Genomic DNA, 20533 nt, shown 5'->3' on the forward strand with positions numbered 1-20533 from the left:
ATGCAGCTGTTTCTAATGCATAACCCCAAAAAGATAACGACAAATCAGTAAGAGACATCATAGATCGCACCATCTCTAACAAAGTACGATTACGACGTTCGGACACACCATTCCGCTGTGGTGTTCCAGGCGGTGTTAACTGTGAAACAATTCCACATTGTCTTAAGTGAGTACCAAACTCGAAACTCAGATATTCACCCCCACGATCAGACCACAGGAACTTGATCTTCTTGTTACGATGATTTTCCACTTCACTCTGAAATTGCTTGAACTTTTCAAATGTTTCAGACTTGTGCTTCATTAAGTAGACATAACCATATCTACTTAAATCGTCAGTGAAGGTGAGAAAATAACGATATCCGCCGCGTGCCTCCACGCTCATTGGACCACACACATCGGTATGTATGATTTCCAACAAGTCACTTGCACGCTCCATTGTTCCGGAGAACGGAGTCTTAGTCATCTTGCCCATGAGGCATGGTTCGCACGTGTCAAGTGAATCAAAGTCAAGTGACTCCAAAAGTCCATCAGCATGGAGTTTCTTCATGCGCTTTACACCAATATGACCCAAGCGGCAGTGCCACAAAAATATGGCGCTATCATTGTTTACTCTAACTCTTTTGGTCTCAATGTTATGTATATGCGTATCGCTATCGAGATTCAATATGAAAAATCCTCTCACATTCGGTGCATGACCATAAAAGATGTTACTCATAGAAATAGAACAACCATTATTCTCAGACTTAAAAGAGTAACCGTCTCGCAATAAACAAGATCCAGATATAATGTTCATGCTCAACGCAGGCACTAAATAACAATGATTTAAGTTCATCACTAATCCCGATGGTAGTTGAAGTGACACTGTGCCGACGGCGATTGCATCAACCTGGGAACCGTTTCCTACGCGCATCGTCACTTCGTCTTTCGCCAGCCTTCGTCTATTCCGCAGTTCCTGCTTCGAGTTGCAAATGTGAGCAACAGAACCGGTATCAAATACCCAGGCACTACTACGAGAGCCGGTTAAGTACACATCAATAACATGTATATCAAATATACCTGATTTTTCTTTGCCCGCCTTCTTATCTGCCAGATACTTGGGGCAATTGCGCTTCCAGTGACCCATGCCCTTGCAATAGAAGCACTCTGTTTCAGGCTTAGGTCCAGCCTTGGGTTTCTTCGGCGGATTGGCAACAGGCTTGCCGCTCTTCTTTGAATTGCCCTTCTTGCCTTTGCCGTTTCTCTTGAAACTAGTGGTCTTGCTCACCATCAACACTTGATGCTCTTTACGGAGTTTAGACTCTGCGACTTTCAGCATCGCAAACAACTCGCCGGGAGACTTGTTCATCCCTTGCATGTTGTAGTTCAACACAAAGCCTTTGTAGCTTGGCGGCAGTGATTGAAGGATTCTGTCAGTGATAGCTTCTTGCGGGAGTTCAATCCCCAGTTCAGCTAGACGGTTTGAGTACCCAGACATTTTGAGCACATGTTCACTGACAGACGAGTTTTCCTCCATCTTGCAAGCATAGAATTTATCGGAGGTCTCATACCTCTCGATCCGGGCGTTCTTCTGAAAGATAAGCTTCAACTCCTGGAACATCTCAAATGCTCCATGACGCTCAAAGCGACGTTGAAGTCCCGGTTCTAAGCCATACAAGACTGCACATTGAACTATTGAGTAGTCCTCCTTACGCGCTAACCAAGCGTTCTTAACATCCTGATCAGCCGTAGCGGGTGGTTCATCTCCTAGCGCAGCATTAAGGACATAATCCTTCTTTCCAGCTTGTAACATTAGCTTAAGATTACGAGCCCAGTCTACAAAGTTGCTTCCATCATCTTTCAACTTAGCTTTCTCTAGGAACGTATTAAAATTCAGGATGACACTTGCGTGAGCCATGATCTACAACACAAATATATTCAAAGTGGACTTAGACTATGTTCAAGATAATTAGAGTTCAACTTAATCAAATTATATGCTAAACTCCCACTCAAAAAGTACATCTCTCTAGTCATTTGAGTGGTTCATGATCCACTTACACTATCCCAAGTCCGATCATCACGTGAGTTGAGAATAGTTTCAGTGGTAAGCATCCCTATGCTAATCATATCAACTATATGATTCATGATCGACCTTTCGGTCTCATGTGTTCCGAGGCCATGTCTGCACATGCTAGGCTCGTCAAGGTTAACCCGAGTGTTCCGCGTGCGCAACTGTTTTGCACCCGTTGTATGTGAACGTTGAGTCTATCACACCCGATCATCACGTGGTGTCTCGAAACGACGAACTGTAGCAACGGTGCACAGTCGGGAGAACACAATTTCGTCTTGAAATTTTAGTGAGAGATCACCTCATAATGCTACCGTCGTTCTAAGCAAAATAAGGTGCAAAAAGGATTAACATCACATGCAATTCATAAGTGACATGATATGGCCATCATCACGTGCTTCTTGATCTCCATCACCAAAGCACCGGCACGATCTTCTTGTCACCGGCGCCACACCATGATCATCCATCAACGTGTTGCCATCGTGGTTGTCGTGCTACTTATGCTATCACTACTAAAGCTACATCCTAGCAAAATAGTAAACGCATCTGCAAGCACATATGTTAGTATAAAGACAACCCTATGGCTCCTGCCGGTTGCCGTACCATCGACGTGCAAGTCGATATTTCTATTACAACATGATCATCTCATACATCCAATATATCACATCACATCGTTGGCCATATCACATCACAATCATACCCTGCAAAAACAAGTTAGACGTCCTCTAATTTTGTTGTTGCATGTTTTACGTGGTGACCAAGGGTATCTAGTAGGATCGCATCTTACTTACGCAAACACCACAACGGAGATATATGAGTTGCTATTTAACCTCATCCAAGGACCTCCTCGGTCAAATCCGATTCAACTAAAGTTGGAGAAACCGACACTTGCCAGTCATCTTTGAGCAAAGGGGGTTACTCGTAACGATGAAACCAGTCTCTCGTAAGCGTACGAGTAATGTCGGTCCAAGCCGCTTCAATCCAACAATACCGCAGAATCAAGAAAAGACTAAGGAGGGAAGCAAAACGCACATCACCGCCCACAAAACCTTTTGTGTTCTACTCGAGAAGACATCTACGCATGAACCTAGCTCATGATGCCACTGTTGGGGAACGTCGCATGGGAAACAAAAATTTTCCTACGCGCACGAAGACCTATCATGGTGATGTCCATCTACGAGAGGGGATGAGTGATCTACGTACCCTTGTAGATCGTACAGCAGAAGCGTTAGAGAACGCGGTTGATGTAGTGGAACGTCCTCACGTCCCTCGATCCGCCCCGCGAACAATCCCGCGATCAGTCCCACGATCTAGTACCGAACGGACGGCACCTCCGCGTTCAGCACACGTACAGCTCGACGATGATCTCGGCCTTCTTGATCCAGCAAGAGAGACGGAGAGGTAGAAGAGTTCTCCGGCAGCGTGACGGCGCTCCGGAGGTTGGTGATGATCTCGTCTCAGCAGGGCTCCGCCCGAGCTCCGCAGAAACGCGATCTAGAGGAAAAACTATGGAGGTATGTGGTCGGGCAGCCGTGAGAAAGTCGTCTCAAATCTGCCCTAAAAGCCCCATATATATAGGAGGAGGGAGGGGGACCTTGCCTTGGGGTCCAAGGGATCCCCAAGGGGTCGGCCGAGCCAGGGGGGAGGACTCTCCCCCCCAAACCGAGTCCTACTTGGTTTGGTGGGAGGGAGTCCTTCCCCCTTCCCACTTCTTCCTCTTTTTTTTCTTTCCTTTGATTTTTCTCTCTTGGCGCATAGGGGATTGGTGGGCTGTCCCACCAGCCCACTAAGGGCTGGTGTGACCCCCCCAAATGCCTATGGGCTTCCCCGGAGTGGGTTGCCCCCCTCCGGTGAACTCCCGGAACCCATTCGTTATTCCCGGTACATTCCCGGTAACTCCGAAAACCTTCCGGTAATCAAATGAGGTCATCCTATATATCAATCTTCGTTTCCGGACCATACCGGAAACCCTCGTGACGTCCGTGATCTCATCCGGGACTCCGAACAACATTCGGTAACCAACCATATAACTCAAATACGCATAAAACAACGTCGAACCTTAAGTGTGCAGACCCTGCGGGTTCGAGAACTATGTAGACATGACCCGAGAGACTCCTCGGTCAATATCCAATAGCGGGACCTGGATGCCCATATTGGATCCTACATATTCTACGAAGATCTTATCGTTTGAACCTCAGTGCCAAGGATTCGTATAACCCCGTATGTCATTCCCTTCGTCCTTCGTTATGTTACTTGACCGAGATTCGATCGTCAGTATCCGCATACCTATTTCAATCTCGTTTACCGGCAAGTCTCTTTACTCGTTCCGTAATACAAGATCCCGCAACTTACACTAAGTTACATTGCTTGCAAGGCTTGTGTGTGATGTTGTATTACCGAGTGGGCCCCGAGATACCTCTCCGTCATACGGAGTGACAAATCCCAGTCTTGATCCATACTAACTCAACTAACACCTTTGGAGATACCTGTAGAGCATCTTTATAGTCACCCAGTTACGTTGCGACGTTTGATACACACAAGGCATTCCTCCGGTGTCAGTGAGTTATATGATCTCATGGTCATAGGAATAAATACTTGACACGCAGAAAACAGTAGCAACAAAATGACACGATCAACATGCTACGTCTATTAGTTTGGGTCTAGTCCATCACGTGATTCTCCCAATGACGTGATCCAGTTATCAAGCAACAACACCTTGTTCATAATCAGAAGACACTGACTATCATCGATAAACTGGCTAGCCAACTAGAGGCATGCTAGGGACGGTGTTTTGTCTATGTATCCACACATGTAAATGAGTCTTCATTCAATACAATTATAGCATGGATAATAAACTATTATCTTGATACAAGAATTATAATAATAACTATACATGTATTATTGCCTCTAGGGCATAATTCCAACAGTTCTATCTCTAGCGTGGTGTCCTCCGTAGGCTTCGGAATGACACTTCTGCAGGATCTGTCCCTGTTCATGTTCAGGCACACAACGTCTAATAACACCATCTACTCCTTCCTTATAAAGGTGAGGATCATCCCAAAAGTAATTCTCAAATCAAAGAAGAATTTCTTCTTTTGCTGATAGGTGAAACTGGGTGGTATGTATTTGGCTACGATATAGTTTGCATAATCAGCATACCACGGTGCACTATGTGAAGTGCGGATGACATTTAATTGCTCATCAGGAAAGCTATCATCTATAGGTAGTGGGTCATCAAGGACATTCTCTAGCCTAGACAAGTTATCTGCTACAGGGTTATCAGCACCCTTTCGGTCAACGACGTGCAAATCAAATTCCTGTAGCAGGAGAACCCATCTGATCAGCCTAGACTTAACGTCTTTCTTCTCCATGAGGTACTTAATAGCAGCATGATCAGAGTGAATAGTGACTTTGGAGTCAACTATGTAAGATCTGAACTTTTCACATGCAAACACGACTGCTAAAAATTCCTTCTCCGTGGTGGCATAGTTTCTTTGGGCACTGTCTAGAGTTTTACTAGCGTAGTGAATGATATTCAACTTCTTGTCAACTCTTTGTCCTAGAACAGCACCAACAGCGTAATCACTAGCGTCACACATGATTTCAAAGGGCACGTTCCAGTTAGGTGGTTGAACAATAGGTGCGGTTATCAAAGCCTTCTTAAGTATTTCGAAGGCTTCCTCACAATCCTCATCGAAAACAAAAGGAAGATCCTTCTGCAAGAGGTTGGTAAGAGGCCTAGAAATCTTAGAGAAGTCTTTAATGAACCTTCTATAGAAACCAGCATGACCTAGGAAACTTCGTCTACCTCTGATATCTGTGGGGCAAGGCATTTTATCAATTGCATCAACCTTAGCCTTATCAACTTCAATGCCTCTTTCAGAGATCTTGTGTCCTAAGACAATGTCTTCGTTAACCATAAAGTGGCACTTCTCCCAATTCAAGACGAGGTTGGTTTCTTCGCATCTCTGTAAGACTCGATCAAGGTTGCTCAGGCAATCATCAAAGGAAGTCCCGTAAATGGACAAGTCATCCATGAAAACCTCGACAATCTTTTCACAAAAGTCAGAGAATATAGCCATCATACATCTTTGAAAGGTGGCAGGTGCATTGCATAAGCCAAAAGGCATACGTCTATAGGAAAAGGTACCGAAAGGGCAGGTGAAAGTGGTTTTCTCTTGATCAGATTGTGCAACAGGTATTTGCGAGAAACCTGAATAACCGTCTAGAAAGCAGAAGTGTGTGTGTGTTTTGATAGCCTTTCTAGCATTTGGTCGATGAACGACAAAGGATAATGATCTTTCCTAGTTGCCTTGTTCAGTTTCCGGAAGTCTATCACCATTCTATAGCCGGTAATAATCCTTTGTGGGATTAGTTCATCCTTATCATTAAGAACGACGGTGATACCTCCCTTCTTAGGTACGCAATGTACTGGACTTACCCAATCACTATGAGCAACAGGATAAATGATTCCTGCTTCCAGAAGCTTTAATATTTCTTTTCTAACGACCTCTTTCATCTTAGGATTTAATCTCCTTTGATGATCAGCAACTGGTTTAAAGTGAGGATCGGTTTTAATCTTGTGCTGACATAGAGTAGGACTAATACCCTTAAGATCATCAAGAGTATATCCAATAGCAGGTGCTACCTCAGAGTCCTTAGTAACTTCTTCTCCTCGTGCTCTGAGAGGAGAGCACTAATAATGACAGGATATATCTCCTTCTCATCAAGATAGACATACTTAAGAGTATCAGGCAACTGTTTAAGCTCGAACACATGATCACCCTTTGGTGGGGGAGGATCCCCAAGCAGTTCAACAGGCAGATTATTCTTGAGAATAGGATATTATTCTAAGACAATTTTATCTATCTCATCTCTCTCCTCCATATGCATATCATTTTCATGCTCAAGAAGATATTGCTCTAAGGGATCCGTAGGAGGTACGGCAACAGAGGCAAGAGCAATAATTTCATCTCTACCAGACGACTCTCTTTCAACGGTTTGTCTTCTAAACTTGGAGAAGTTAAATTCATGAGACACACCCTTGAAACTTACTGTGACAGTCTGCTTAATGCAATCAATGTGAGCATTGACAGTGTTGAGAAAGGGTCTACCAAATATGATGGGACAAAAGCTATCTTGTGCAGTACCAAGGACGAGGAAGTCAGTAGGATACTTCGTCTTACCACACAGGACTTCTACATCTCTCACAATTCCCACAGGGCAGATAGTGTCTCTATTAGCTAGCATAATAGTGACATCAATGGGTTCTAACTCAGCAGGTGCAGTCTCATATTTGATTTCATCGTATAGAGAACGGGGTATTGCACTAACACTAGCTCCCATATGACATAAACCATGGTAACAGTGATCTCCTATCTTGACAGAAACAACGGGCAAGCCAACTACAGGTCCGTATTTGTCTTTCGCGTGAGGTTTAGCAATTCTAGCGGAGTCCTCACAGAATTTGATAACATGCCCATCTATGTCTTCGGCTAAGAGATCTTTGATAATAGCAATACTAGGTTCAACTCTCTCTTAAGGGGGTGCAAGTGGTCTAATGTAACCCCTGCGTATCACAGCTGGAGCTTTAGAATAATCCTTTATCCTAGCAGGGTATGGTGGTTTCTCAGTGTAAGCACAAGGAACAACAGGATCACTAAAAGCAATGACTTTCTCCTCAACTAGATTGGTTTTGGCCATGTTGCTTTCTACAGGAGCATGATATTTAAACCACTTCTCTTTGTGAAGATCAACATGATAAGCAAAAGATTCACATAGAGAAGCTACTATCTCAGAGTCAAGTCCATACTTAGCGCTAAAATCTCTAGAAGTGTTTGTCTCAACAAAAGATTTAACACAATCAAACTGGAAATTCATACCTGACTCCTTACCTTCCTCCAGCTCCCAATCTTCAAAGTTGCATTTGATTCTCTCCAATAAATTCCACTTGTGATCAATATCCTTCTTTATAAAAGAACCGGTACAAGATGTGTCAAGCATGGTACGATCTTCATGAGAAAGTCGAGCATAAAAGTTTTGAGTGATGATTTCTCTCGAGAGCTCATGATTGGGGCATGAATATAGCATTGATTTAAGCCTCCCCAAGCTTGAGCTATGCTTTCCCTGTCACGAGGCCAAAAGTTATAAATAAAGTTCCGATCATGATGTACTAAATGCATAGGATAGAACTTTTGATGAAATTCCAATTTCAACCGATTGTAGTCCCATGATCTAGTATCATCACATAGCCTATACCATGTCGACGCCTTATCCTTCAAAGATAAAGGAAAGACTTTCTTCTTTACCTCATCCTCGGGCAAACCTGCAAGCTTAAATAAACCACAAACTTGATCTACAAAGATCAGATGCAAGTCTGGATGTGAAGATCCATCTCTTGTAAAAGGATTAGCCAGTAGTTTCTCAAGCATACCCGAAGGAATTTCATAAAAGATATTTTCAGTAGGTACCTCAGGTTGAGGAACAACTCCTCGTGCTTCTGTTCGTGGTGAAGATACCCCGAACAAACTCCTCAAAGGAACAGTTTCCATAGTGACAAGTGACAATAAATTTCAGCACAGTATATAAATGTTTCCTTACCAATTTCCACTTACCAAAGGCGCTTCACTCCCCGGCAACGGCGCCAGAAAAGAGTCTTGATGACCCACAAGTATAGGGGATCGATCGTAGTCCTTTAGATAAGTAAGAGTGTCGAACCCAAAGAGGAGCAGAAGGCTCTGATAAACGGATTTCAGCAACGTAATAACTGCAAGCACTGAAAGTAGCGGTAACAAGTGATTGTGTAGCGGGGTGGAACGTAGCAAGCAAAAAGTAACAAGTGACAAGTAGTAGCAATGGTGCAGCAACTGGCCCAATCCCTTTTGTAGCAAGGGACAAGCCTGAACAAAGTCTTATAGGAGGAAAAACGCTCCTGAGGACACACGGGAATTTCTGTCATGCTAGTTTCATCATGTTCATATGATTCGCGTTCGTTACTTTGATAGTTTGATATGTGGGTGGACCGGCGCTTGGGTACTTCCCTTACTTGGACAAGCATCCCACTTATGATTAACCTCTCTCGCAAGCATCCGCAACTACAAAAGAAGAATTAAGACAAAGTTTAACCATAGCATTAAACTAGTGAATCCAAATCAGCCCCTCACGAAGCAACGCATAGACTGGGGTTTAAGCTTCCGTCACTCCAGCAACCCATCATCTACTTACTACTTCCCAATGCCTTCCTCTAGTCCCACATAACACCACTAGAGGAAAAGACAACATACAACATATCAAAATACCGAACGAATATCAAATTCACATGACTATTATCAGCATGACTTATCCCATGTCCTCAGGAACAAAAGTAACTACTCACAAAACATAATCATAATCATGATCAGAGGTGTAATGAATAGCATCAAGGATCTGAACATAAACTCTTCCACCAAGTAATCTAACTAGCATCAACTACAAAGAGTAATCAACACTACTAGCAACCTTACAGGTACCAATCGAAGCCGTGAGACGGAGATTGATTACAAGAGATGAACTATGGATTGGAGAGGAGATGGTGCTGATGAAGATGTTGATGAAGATGCCTCCCCTCCGACGAGAGGAGTGTTGGTGATGACGATGGCGACAATTCCCCCCTCCGGGAGGGAAGTTTCCCCAGCAGGATCGTCCTGCCGGAGCTCTAGATTGGATCTGCTCAAGTTCCGCCTCGTGGCGGCGGCGAAACCACGAAAAAGCTCCCTTCTGATTTTTTCTGGACCAAGACGCTTCATATAGCAAAAGAGGGGGGCTAGTGGGCCGTCAGGGAGCCCACAAGACCCCACTCCGCCACCAGGGGGTGGCGGTGTCAGGGCTTGTGGCGCCTGGAATCCCCCCTCCAGTAGTTCTTTCGCCAGTATTTTTTATATAATCCCAAAAAAATCCACGTAACTTTTCAGGCCATTTGGAGATTTGCGGAATAGTGGACCAGGATTGGCTCCTTTTCCAGTCCATTATTCCAGCTACCTGAATTCTCCCTCTTCAAATAAACCTTGCAAAATAAGAGAGAAAAGGCATAAATATAGTACCACAAGTAATATAACAGCCCCAAAAGCAATAAATATCAACATGAGAGCATGATGCAAAATGGACGTATCACTACCTCTGAAGTAAAATTGGGAAAAGGCAAAAAAATTATCTTGTCAAGTAGTCTAATCAGCCCCTTCTAGACATACTTTCAATCCTACAAGTGATATCAGAGCTTTGGTATCCATTTCATTGGTTTAGCAACCTAGGAGAGTATGGCATCTAGTGAGGGAGATTATCATCATAGAGGTCCTTACTTCGATGGCACTAATTTTGCTAGTTGGAAGCATAAAATCAAAATACATATACTTGGATTTAATCCTCATGTTTGGGTTGTTATTCGTGTTGGTGTGCAAGGTAAATTCTTTGGAGATGGGCATGAACCAGATCGTGATGCAACAACTCATGAACTCAAGATGTTGTAACTTATTGCTCAAGCCTGTGATATCATCTTCAACTGCCTTTGCCTCGAAGAATTCAACAAAACCAGTCGTCTTGAGAATGCAAAAGAAATTTGGGATACTTTGGTTGATATTCACGAAGGTACTGATTCTGTCAGAGAATCTAAGTTGGATGTGCTTTAAAGTCAGCTTGACAAGTTCAAGATGAAGGATGGTGAAGCAGTCGCTAAAATGTACTCTAGGCTAGCTCTCATTACCAATGAGATTGTCGGCTTAGGAAGCGAAGAGATGACCGACAAATTCATCAGCAAGAATATACTTAGAGAACTTGATGGCAAGTATGACACAATATGCACATTGATCCAAATGATGCCAAATCACAAAGATCTCAAGCTAACTGAAGTCATTCGTAGGATTGTTGCTCATGAGATGTCACTCAAGGACAAAGATGAGCTGCACAACAAGTCAAGCGGTGCTTATAAAGCTTGATGTGATGCTCCTGCTACTTCAATAGACAATCTTGTCACTAATGAAGAGATAAGCCTCATGGTCAGAAAATTAAACAAGTTCTACAAGAGTAGGGGCAAAGATAGAAGCTCAAGTTCAAGACATGACGAGAAGCGTTCGTCTAGTCGTAAACGAAACTTCTACAATTGTGGGAAGCCCGGACATTACTCAAATGAGTGCTCGGCTCCCTACCAAAGAAGAGAAGATTCACCTCGAAGACGAAGCTCAAGATATGAGTCACCTCGTAGAGAGAGAAGGAGTAGAGAAGATCAGTATGAACGAAGACACTCACGGAGAGGCAAGGAATTGGAGAAGAAGGACAAATACACCAAGAGCAGTTCAAGAAGAAGACATCAAGCTCATGTTGGTGAATGGGTCTCTGGCTCCGAGTCTAATCACCACTCCGAGAGAAGCTATCACTCCAACTCCAACTATAGTCATGATGAAGGTGTTGCCGGGATTGCGCTTGTTTCCACCAACTCCTACGACTTATTTGATTCACCAAATGAAGAGTCGAAAACTGCTTCATGGCCAAGGTATCACATCATGAGTATCTTTATTTCAATAGTGATGAGGATGACTTGTTAGGAGAAGATGACTTGCTTCTAGATAAAACTAGTGAATGCACTGAAAATGAACTTGCTATTTATCATGCTAATCAAGAGAAATCGAATGATGATGATAAGAAAGAAATTGAACGACTAACTCAAGAATTAAAAGCTCTTAAGTTAGCTCATGAGACTACTCTAGAAGATCATAGAGAGCTTGCAAGAACCCATGAGAAGCTACGCTTCGAGAAGCTCTACTTGGAGCAAGAGCATGAGTTCTTAAAAGCAATCAATTATGAACTTCGGAAGAAGAGTTCTTCTTATCTAGCCAAACGATTACTCTTGTATAACTTTGTTCCACAAGTTAAACCTAGGAACACTAGTAACAAAGGCAAGAAGGTTTCTCCATCTAGTAACAACAATGCTAAAGCTAAATCCAATAATGTTGTTGCTAGTAACTCTATTGATTCCACTAACGATTCTGTTAGCCAAGTTACACTTCAGCGTGAAAATGATCTATTGAAAGGGATTATAGAAAGAGGTGTTTTCAAGAGTCTTGCCAGAAGTTAGCAATTTGAGGAAATTGTGCGCAAGCAAGGAGGACATCGGAAGAAACAAGGTGTTGTCTACTTCAACGTCAACCAAGATGTTTGGGAAGAAGGTCCATATCCCACTCCCAAGTTTGTTCCCCAAGAAGAGAAGTGCGATTCCACTCCTTCTGAAGGAACGAGCTCAGAAGATGGCCTTCTACCACAAGACCACAAAGGCAAGGGAAAGCTTCAAGATGACATTGACCTATTTGAAGAAGAACCCCAAGCCAAGGTCAAGTGGATTCCCAAGGATACTACTAGCTCTACCTCAACAAGTGCTACCACAACTCCAAGGATTCCCATCAATTTGGTGTGGATTCCCAAGAGGAAGAACTAGAAGTTCTTGAGGGGTGACTCTGCCAATAAATTCACTCTTATTCATTTTGGCAAGAACTATATGCAATCAACCTCAACCATATGCATTAGTTCAAGGAGTCACACATTCCCTCAAAAGTAAGCAAGGAACAAGGTAATTAATGCATCTTTGGACATTATCCCATCTGTGCTTCACTCCATGTCCATAGATATTCTTGCATATGTTCCTTTTGCTTTGGGACTAACCCATGTAGGTGAAAGGAGTATGAAAACAACAAGGATTGCTCCCAACTCAAGATGATCTTCATCAACATTGAGAATCCACCACTACTTCACCTACTTGAAGTCTTCTACGACAAAACCCAAGGTTAGTTGATCCCTCTTAGTGGGGATATCATATCAAGGGGGAGCTTTACTCTAAGACTTGAGATAAGCATCTCCTAAGGATATGAACACATTAATGCTTATGTAAAAGTGGTAATCCCACTTGTGCTTAACGATGAGTATGACCTATGATCAAGTATTCTTACTTGGCTCCTATGTCAATATACTCATATATAGATGATTTTGTCATCGCCCAAGTGCTTGATAGCTGATAGGATGTTTTTGCATGTTCACCGTGTTTTATTCACCATTCTTATTGTGCGAGCATGTTGGTCTGCATGTGTTTGATCATTCGAGGATATTCAATTGTTGTTATTTGGCTTTTGATTTATCTTTTGCCAATTGGATGGATAAGAATGCCTAGGACCCTTTTCTAGGTATCTATGTTGTCTCATATCAAGTTCTATTCATGCTTCATCACAAAACTTGAACAAGCACTTGTCGATCCCTCTGTGTGAAGGTGCATTCAGAGTTCCGTATCGTAAAAGGCTGCCTTCCAAAACCTCTTTGAAAAACTAGGTGTGACCAACTCCACAAACTCGACGCCACCAATTTTTCAAAATTGATCAGGTTTTCCTATTTCGATACCACCGAAATCGCCAACTCAGTTACACCGAGTTTCCCTGTCTACTCACATTTGAGGAAATTGGTGACACCGATTTTGCCATCTCGGTGACACCGACAACGCACGGGTATATATATCCGCGGACTGAATCCTTTGATTTCACTTCATTAAAATGGTTCGTTCGCCAAATCCTCGCTACCCCTAAGACCCCAAGTCATCGCCTTTGTCTCCCCGAGCGCCGCCGCCTCTGGGATTCGTTGTCGTCGACACAATCTACTCCGCCGTCTTCGCCGTAGCCGAACCGCTACCGAGCTAGGGTATGGTTCGATCTCCTTTGCGTTTCCCCATCCGATTCTCACGCATTGGAATATTTATTCTTCATACCACCATGTGCAAACTGATACGTCCAAAATGCATCACTATTTTGTATCATGATTTGTCTCTATTCATTGATATATTTCACTTTATGATGTTGTACTTATAGTGTTTTGGCTTATTTTACACAGTTTACAATTTTCCGATGCCGAAACAGGAGACGCAGGATTCAGCGGAGAAAATAGCACGAAGAGTTGCAATATCAGAACATCTCCAACTACACTGAAAATCAGAGGGAAGAAGTTTCCAAATGGATCCCGAAAACAGGCCAAAGAAGAGACGGCGGGGGCCACAGGTCACCCAGACGACCTGCTGGCGCGAGCCCCCTAGGCCGTGCGAGGAGGCCGCCTGGGTGGTGGGTCCCGCCTCTGGTGCTCTCCTTTGGCCTATATGTCCCTCTTGACCTAAACATTATGGGGACAGAAGAGTTTTCGCGATTCCGCCGCCGCTCCACGGCGGAAACCTACAGAGAAGAAAAGACCTTTCCGGCGGGCAGATTCAGCCGGGGAGAACTCCTCCCGGAAGGGGAGACCGTCCTCATCGTCACGGGCATCATCGATATCATCGTCACCATCATCAACAACACCAACACCATCTCCATCTTCATCCCATGTACTTCACCATTGCAATCGGAGTTGTACCTTGCACTATTCATCCCCTCTACTCTACCGGTGTTGATTACTTTCTTGTGGTGAATGCTGATACGTCTCCGTCGTATCTACTTTTCCGAACTCTTTTGCCCTTGTTTTGAACTCTAATTTGCATGGAACTAACCCGGACTGACGTTGTTTTCAGCAGAATTGCCATGGTGTTGTTTTTTGTGTAGAAATGAAAGTTCTCGGAACGTCCTGAAAATTGATGGAGATTTCTTCTGGAATAAAAGAAAAATACCTGCACAAAGTTCCACGTGAGGGGGCATGCCAGTGGGCCACAAGCCCCTGGGCCGCGGCCGCGCCATGAGGGCTTGTGGGGCCCACGTGGCACCACCGCCCCCAATCTCAGTCCTATATCTTCCGTTTCGCCTGGAAAAAAATCAGAGAGAAGGTTTCATCGCGTTTTGCAATAAGGAGGCGCCGCCACATCCTGTTCTTCATCTCGAGGGCAGATCTGGAGTCCGTTTCGGGCTCCGGAGAGGGGAAATCGTCGCCATCGTCATCATCAACCTTTCTCCATCGACAATTCCATGATGCTCATCATAGTTTATGAGTAATCTCATCGTAGGCTTGCTGGACGGTGATGAGTTGGATGAGATCTATCACGTAATCGAGTTAGTTTTTGACGGGGATTGATCCCTAGTATCCACTATGATCTAGATTGATGTTGCTACTACTTGGCTATGCTTAATGCTTGTCACTAGGGCCCGAGTGCCATGATTTCAGATCTGAACCTATTATGTTGTCGTCAATATATGTGTGTTTTAGATCCTATCTTGCAAGTTGTAGTCACCTACTATCTGTTATGACCCGGCAACCCCGGAGTGACAATAGCCGGAACCACTCCCGGAGATGATCATAGTATGAGGAGTTCATGTATTCACCGCGTGTTAATGCGTTGGTATGGTTCTTTTTTAAAAGGAGAACCTTAATATCCCGTAGTTTCCATTAGGACCCCGCTGCCACGGGAGGGATGGACAATAGATGTCATGCAAGTTCTTTTCCCTAAGCACGTATGAATACATACAGAATACATGCCTACATTAGATTGATGAACGGGAGCTAGTCACATATCTCTCCGTGTTATAGCTGTTACATGATGAATCACATCCGTCACACTCATCCATCACCGATCCACTGCCTACGAGTCTTTTACTACTGGTTCTCGCTACGTTACTTTGCCTAGGCTTGCTACAAGAGGGATTGAGCCACTTTGCTGCTGCTGTCACTACTGATGTTACTTGTTACTTTGTTGCTGCTGCTATTGTTGTTACGTGCTACTCCGCTGTTACTTCTTGCAAGACTTTGTTGGCACTAACATCCCGTCAACAGGGCCTTTTCTAGTGCAGTTGCTGGGAATTGTCAAAGCTTTTACTGGCGTCATTGATACAATAGTTAGGAATAGTCTACCTTGTCACGAGATCGTTTCTAGCTCCGTTGTTATCATACTACCTTGCTACTGAAACTTTGATTGCAGACACTAATCTTTCAGGTGTGGTTGAATCTGACGCATTCATCTGCTAATACTTGAGAATATTCTTATGCTTCCCGTCTTGGCGAATCAATAAATTTGGGTTGAATACTCTACACTCGGAAACTGCTGCGATCCCATACGCTTGTGGGACATCAAGGCTTTTTCTTGCGCCGTTGTCGGGGAAGCACAACTATATTCTCTGGGTCACTTGGGATTGACGTCTGCTGATCACTATGAGGAATCCGGAAGATCCAAGAACTAAAATCCTTCCTTCCACTACGAGGAGAGGTAAGGAACTGCCATCTAGCTCTGCACTTGATTCACCTTCAGTTTTGAGTAAGTTTGCGACATCGCCTCCTGCTAGAAATCTTGATATGTCGCCTCTGCTTGATGATGCTATGCTAGATACTATGCCTGATGATGCTATGCTAGATACTATGCCTGATGATGCTAGGCTAGATACTATGCCTGATGATGCTATGCTTGATACTATGCCTGTTATGCCTGATACTGCTTTGCCACTTGGTGCCCTTGATGCACAACTTGCTAGAGTTGCTGCTAGATGTGATGATACTTCTGAAACTGCTGATACTATTGAAGTAGAACCTGCTACTATGCCTGAATTGCCTGTTATGCCTGATACGCGCTATGTTATGGAGGAAGAGATAGCTGAGGATTTTCTTGCGTGTAAGGATAGCTATGATGTTGAGAAACTTCTGCGCAAGTGGAAAGAAAAATCTCTGCACGCTAGGATGAAATACGACCCGAAGTTTGCCACTTCGCCTATCTTTGTGACCGATAAGGATTATGAATTCTCTGTCGACCCTGAGTTAATCACTATGGTCGAATCTGATCTCTTTCACGGTTACGAGTCTGAAACGGTTGTAGCCCATCTTACCAAACTGCACGATATAGCCACCCTATTCACTAGTGAGGAAAAGATCCGCCACTACTTTATGCTCAAGCAGTTTCCTTTCTCGCTAAAGGATGATGCTAAGACCTGGTTCACTTCTCTTGCTCCTGGTTCTGTGCATAGCCCCCAGGATATGGTCTACTACTTCTCTGAAAAATATTTCCCTGCCCATAAGAAGCAAGCTGCCTTGCAGGAAATATACAACTTTGCTCAAGCTAAAGAAGAGAGTCTCCCACAAGCTTGGGGGAGGCTCATCCAGCTACTGAATGCTTTGCCTGATCACCCTCTTGATAAGAATGAGATACTTGATATCTTCTATAATGGACTTACCGATGTTTCCAAAGACCACTTAGATAGTTGTGCGGGTAGTGTTTTTAGGGAACGAACCGTAGAACAAGCTGAGATTCTACTAAACAACATCTTATGCAATGAGAATGCTTGGACTATTCCCGAACCACCTCCTAAGCCAACTCTGAAGAGGTATTCTATTCCTCGGTCCTGAATGTATGCAAGAAGCCAAGAAATCTATGCGAGAGAAAGGCATTAAATCTGAAGATGTCAAAAATCTACCACCAATCGAAGAGATCCATGGTCTCGATAACCCGATACAGGTAGTAGAAGTAAATTCTCTGCGTAGGTTTGATGAGAGTGATATTCCTTTTGATAAACCTTCTAGCTTATGCATGGATGAATTTGATAACTTTATTGCCAAACAACAGAGTTTCAATGATTATGTTAGCAGACAATTGGAAAAGAATGCTCGCATGCTTAGTCATTTAAGTGCTTGTGTGGACAGACATCAATGATCTTAAACTTCTGAGTAAACATGCCTCTATGGTTACTACTCACGTAGAACAAGTACTTAAAGCTCAAAATAACTTGCTCAATGAGTTGAATGATGATACGTCTCAAATGTATCAATAATTTTTGATGGTTTCACGTTGTTATCTTGTCTACTTTGGATATTTTGTTTACCTTTTATATCTTTTTTGGGACTAACTAATTAACTCAGTGCCAAGTGCCAGTTCCTATTTTTTCTGTGTTTTTGACTCTTTTCAGATCTGATTTTGGAACAGAGTCCAAACGGAATAAAATCCCCAAAATGATTTTTTCCAGAAAGGAAGAAGATCGGGAGGCTTGAGGGCCAAGCAAGTGGGCCCACAGGGAGCCCACAAACCCTGTTGCCGCGGCCAGGGGGGAGGCCGTGGCAACCAAGCTTGTGGCCTCCCTGGCGCCCCCCTGCCCTAGGTGTTTGGCCTATATATTCCCTAAAAATCCAGAAAAAATCAGGGCGTCCACGAAAACACTTTTCCACCGCCGCAAGCTTCCGTTTCCGCGATATCTCATCTTGAGACCCTTCCTGGTGCCCTGCCGGAGGGGACTTTGGAGTTGGAGGGCTTCTTCATCAACATCATCGCCCCTCCAATGACTCGTGAGTAGTTCAATTCAGACCTATGGGTCCATAGTTAGTAGCTAGATGGCTTCTTGATGTTTGATGTGTATCCCTTGCAACGGCGCCAGAAATAGTTGTGTCGACGGCACCACGAATCCTTCAGCTACGGCTACGCCTTAAGGGGCTTCCTAGGCAAGTATGCAAAGGATTTCCCCCGTTGCCTTGGAGCCCTGCGTTGGTGTTCCCTCGAAGCAGAAAGGGTGATGTAGCACAGCGACGGTAAGTATTTCCCTCAGTTTGAGAAGCAAGGTATCAATCCGGCGGAAGAGTATCTCAAGATCCTGCACAAACACAAAAGCTTGCACCCAACGCTATGAAGGGGTTGACAATCCCTTATAGATTGTTTGCCTAGTGAGAACTGAAAGCAACAAAGTAACAAAGCAAAGTAAAAGTGGAGATGTAAACGATGGATGTGAATAGACCCGGGGGCCGTAGTGTTTACTAGTGGCTTCTCTCATGAAAGCAAGTAGACGGTGGGTGAACAAATTACTTTCGAGCAATTGATAGAACTGTGCAGAGTCGTGACGATATCTATGCAATGATTATTTCTATAGGCATCATGTGTGAAACAAGCAGACCGATACTTTCTGCATCTACTACTATTACTCCACATGTCAACTGCTATCCAGCATGCATCTAGTGTATTAGGTCCATAAGAATAGAGTAACGCCTTAAGAAAGATGACATGATGTAGAGGGATAATTTCAAATCAATGATAAAACCCCCATCTTTTTACCCTTGATGGCAACTGCTTGATGTGTGCCTTGCTGCCCCTACTGTCACTAGGAAAGATCACCACATGGCAGAACCCAAAACCAAGCACTTCTTCCATTGCAAGAATCATAGATCTAGTTGGCCAAACAAAACCCAAGACTCGGAGAGACTTACAAGGATATCAAATCATGCATATAAGAAATCAGCAAAGACTCAAATATATATCATAGATAATCTGATCACAAGTCCACAATTTATCGGATCTCGACAAACACACCGCCAAAGAAGATTACATCGGATAGATCTCCATGAAGATCATGGAGAACTTTGTATTGAAGATCCAAGAGAGATAAGAAGCCATCTAGCTACTAACTACGGACCCGTAGGTCTGAAGTGAACTACTCACGAGTCATTGGAGGGGCGATGATGATGATGAAGAAGCCCTCCAACTCCAAAGTCCCCTCCGGCAGGGTGCCGGGAAGGGTCTCCAGATGAGATCTCGCGGAAACGGAAGCTTGCGGCGGCGGAAAAGTATTTTCGAGGCTCCCCTGAGTTTTTGCGGAATATTTGGGAATTTATAGGTGAAAGACCTAGGTCAGGGGGCGGCCAGGGAGGCCACAAGCCTGCCCACCGCCGCCTCCCCCTGGTGGCGGAGCGGGGGCTTGTGGGCTCCCTGGAGCCCACCTGGCTTGGCCCAAAAGCCCCCTGGACTTCTTCCGTTTGGAAAAAAATTATTTCGGAGTTTTTCTTCCGTTTGTACTCCGTTCCAAAATCAGATCTGAAAAGAGTCAAAAACACGGAAAAAACAGGAACTCGCACTTGGCACTGAATTAATAAGTTAGTCCCAAAAAGATATAAAAAGGTACATAAAACATACAAAGAAGGCAAGATAATAGCGTGAAAACATCAAAAATTATAGATATGTTTGAGACGTATCACTTCTTCTCTCTCTTGGATTTTAAATACAAAGTTCTCCATGATCTTCATGGAGATCTATCCGATGTAATTCTCTTTGGCGGTGTGATTGTCGAGATCCGATGAATTGTGGATTTGTGATCAGATTATCTATGATATATATTTGAGTCTTTGCTGATTTCTTATATGCATGATTTGATATCCTTGTAAGTCTCTCCGAGTCTTGGGTTTTGTTTGGCCAACTAGATCTATGATTCTTGCAATGGGATAAGTGCTTGGTTTTGGGTTCTTACCATGTGGTGACCTTTCCCAGTGACAGTAGGGGCAGCAAGGCACACATCGTGTAGTTGCCATCAAGGGTAACAAGATGGGCTTTGTCGTAGATATGAGATTGTCCATCTACATCATGTCATCTTGCTTAAGGCGTTACTCTGTTCTTTTGGACTTAATACACTAGATGCATGCTGGATAGAGGTCGACGTGTGGAGTAATAGTAGTAGATGCAGAAAGTATCGGTCTACTTGTTTTGGACGTGGTGCCTATAGATATAATCATTGCCACACGACTTTGCGCGGTTCTATCAATTGCTCGACTGTAATTTGTTCA

Source organism: Hordeum vulgare, chromosome 2H, assembly GCF_904849725.1.
Source record: "Hordeum vulgare subsp. vulgare chromosome 2H, MorexV3_pseudomolecules_assembly, whole genome shotgun sequence".
In the NCBI taxonomy this organism is placed as follows: domain Eukaryota; kingdom Viridiplantae; phylum Streptophyta; class Magnoliopsida; order Poales; family Poaceae; genus Hordeum; species Hordeum vulgare.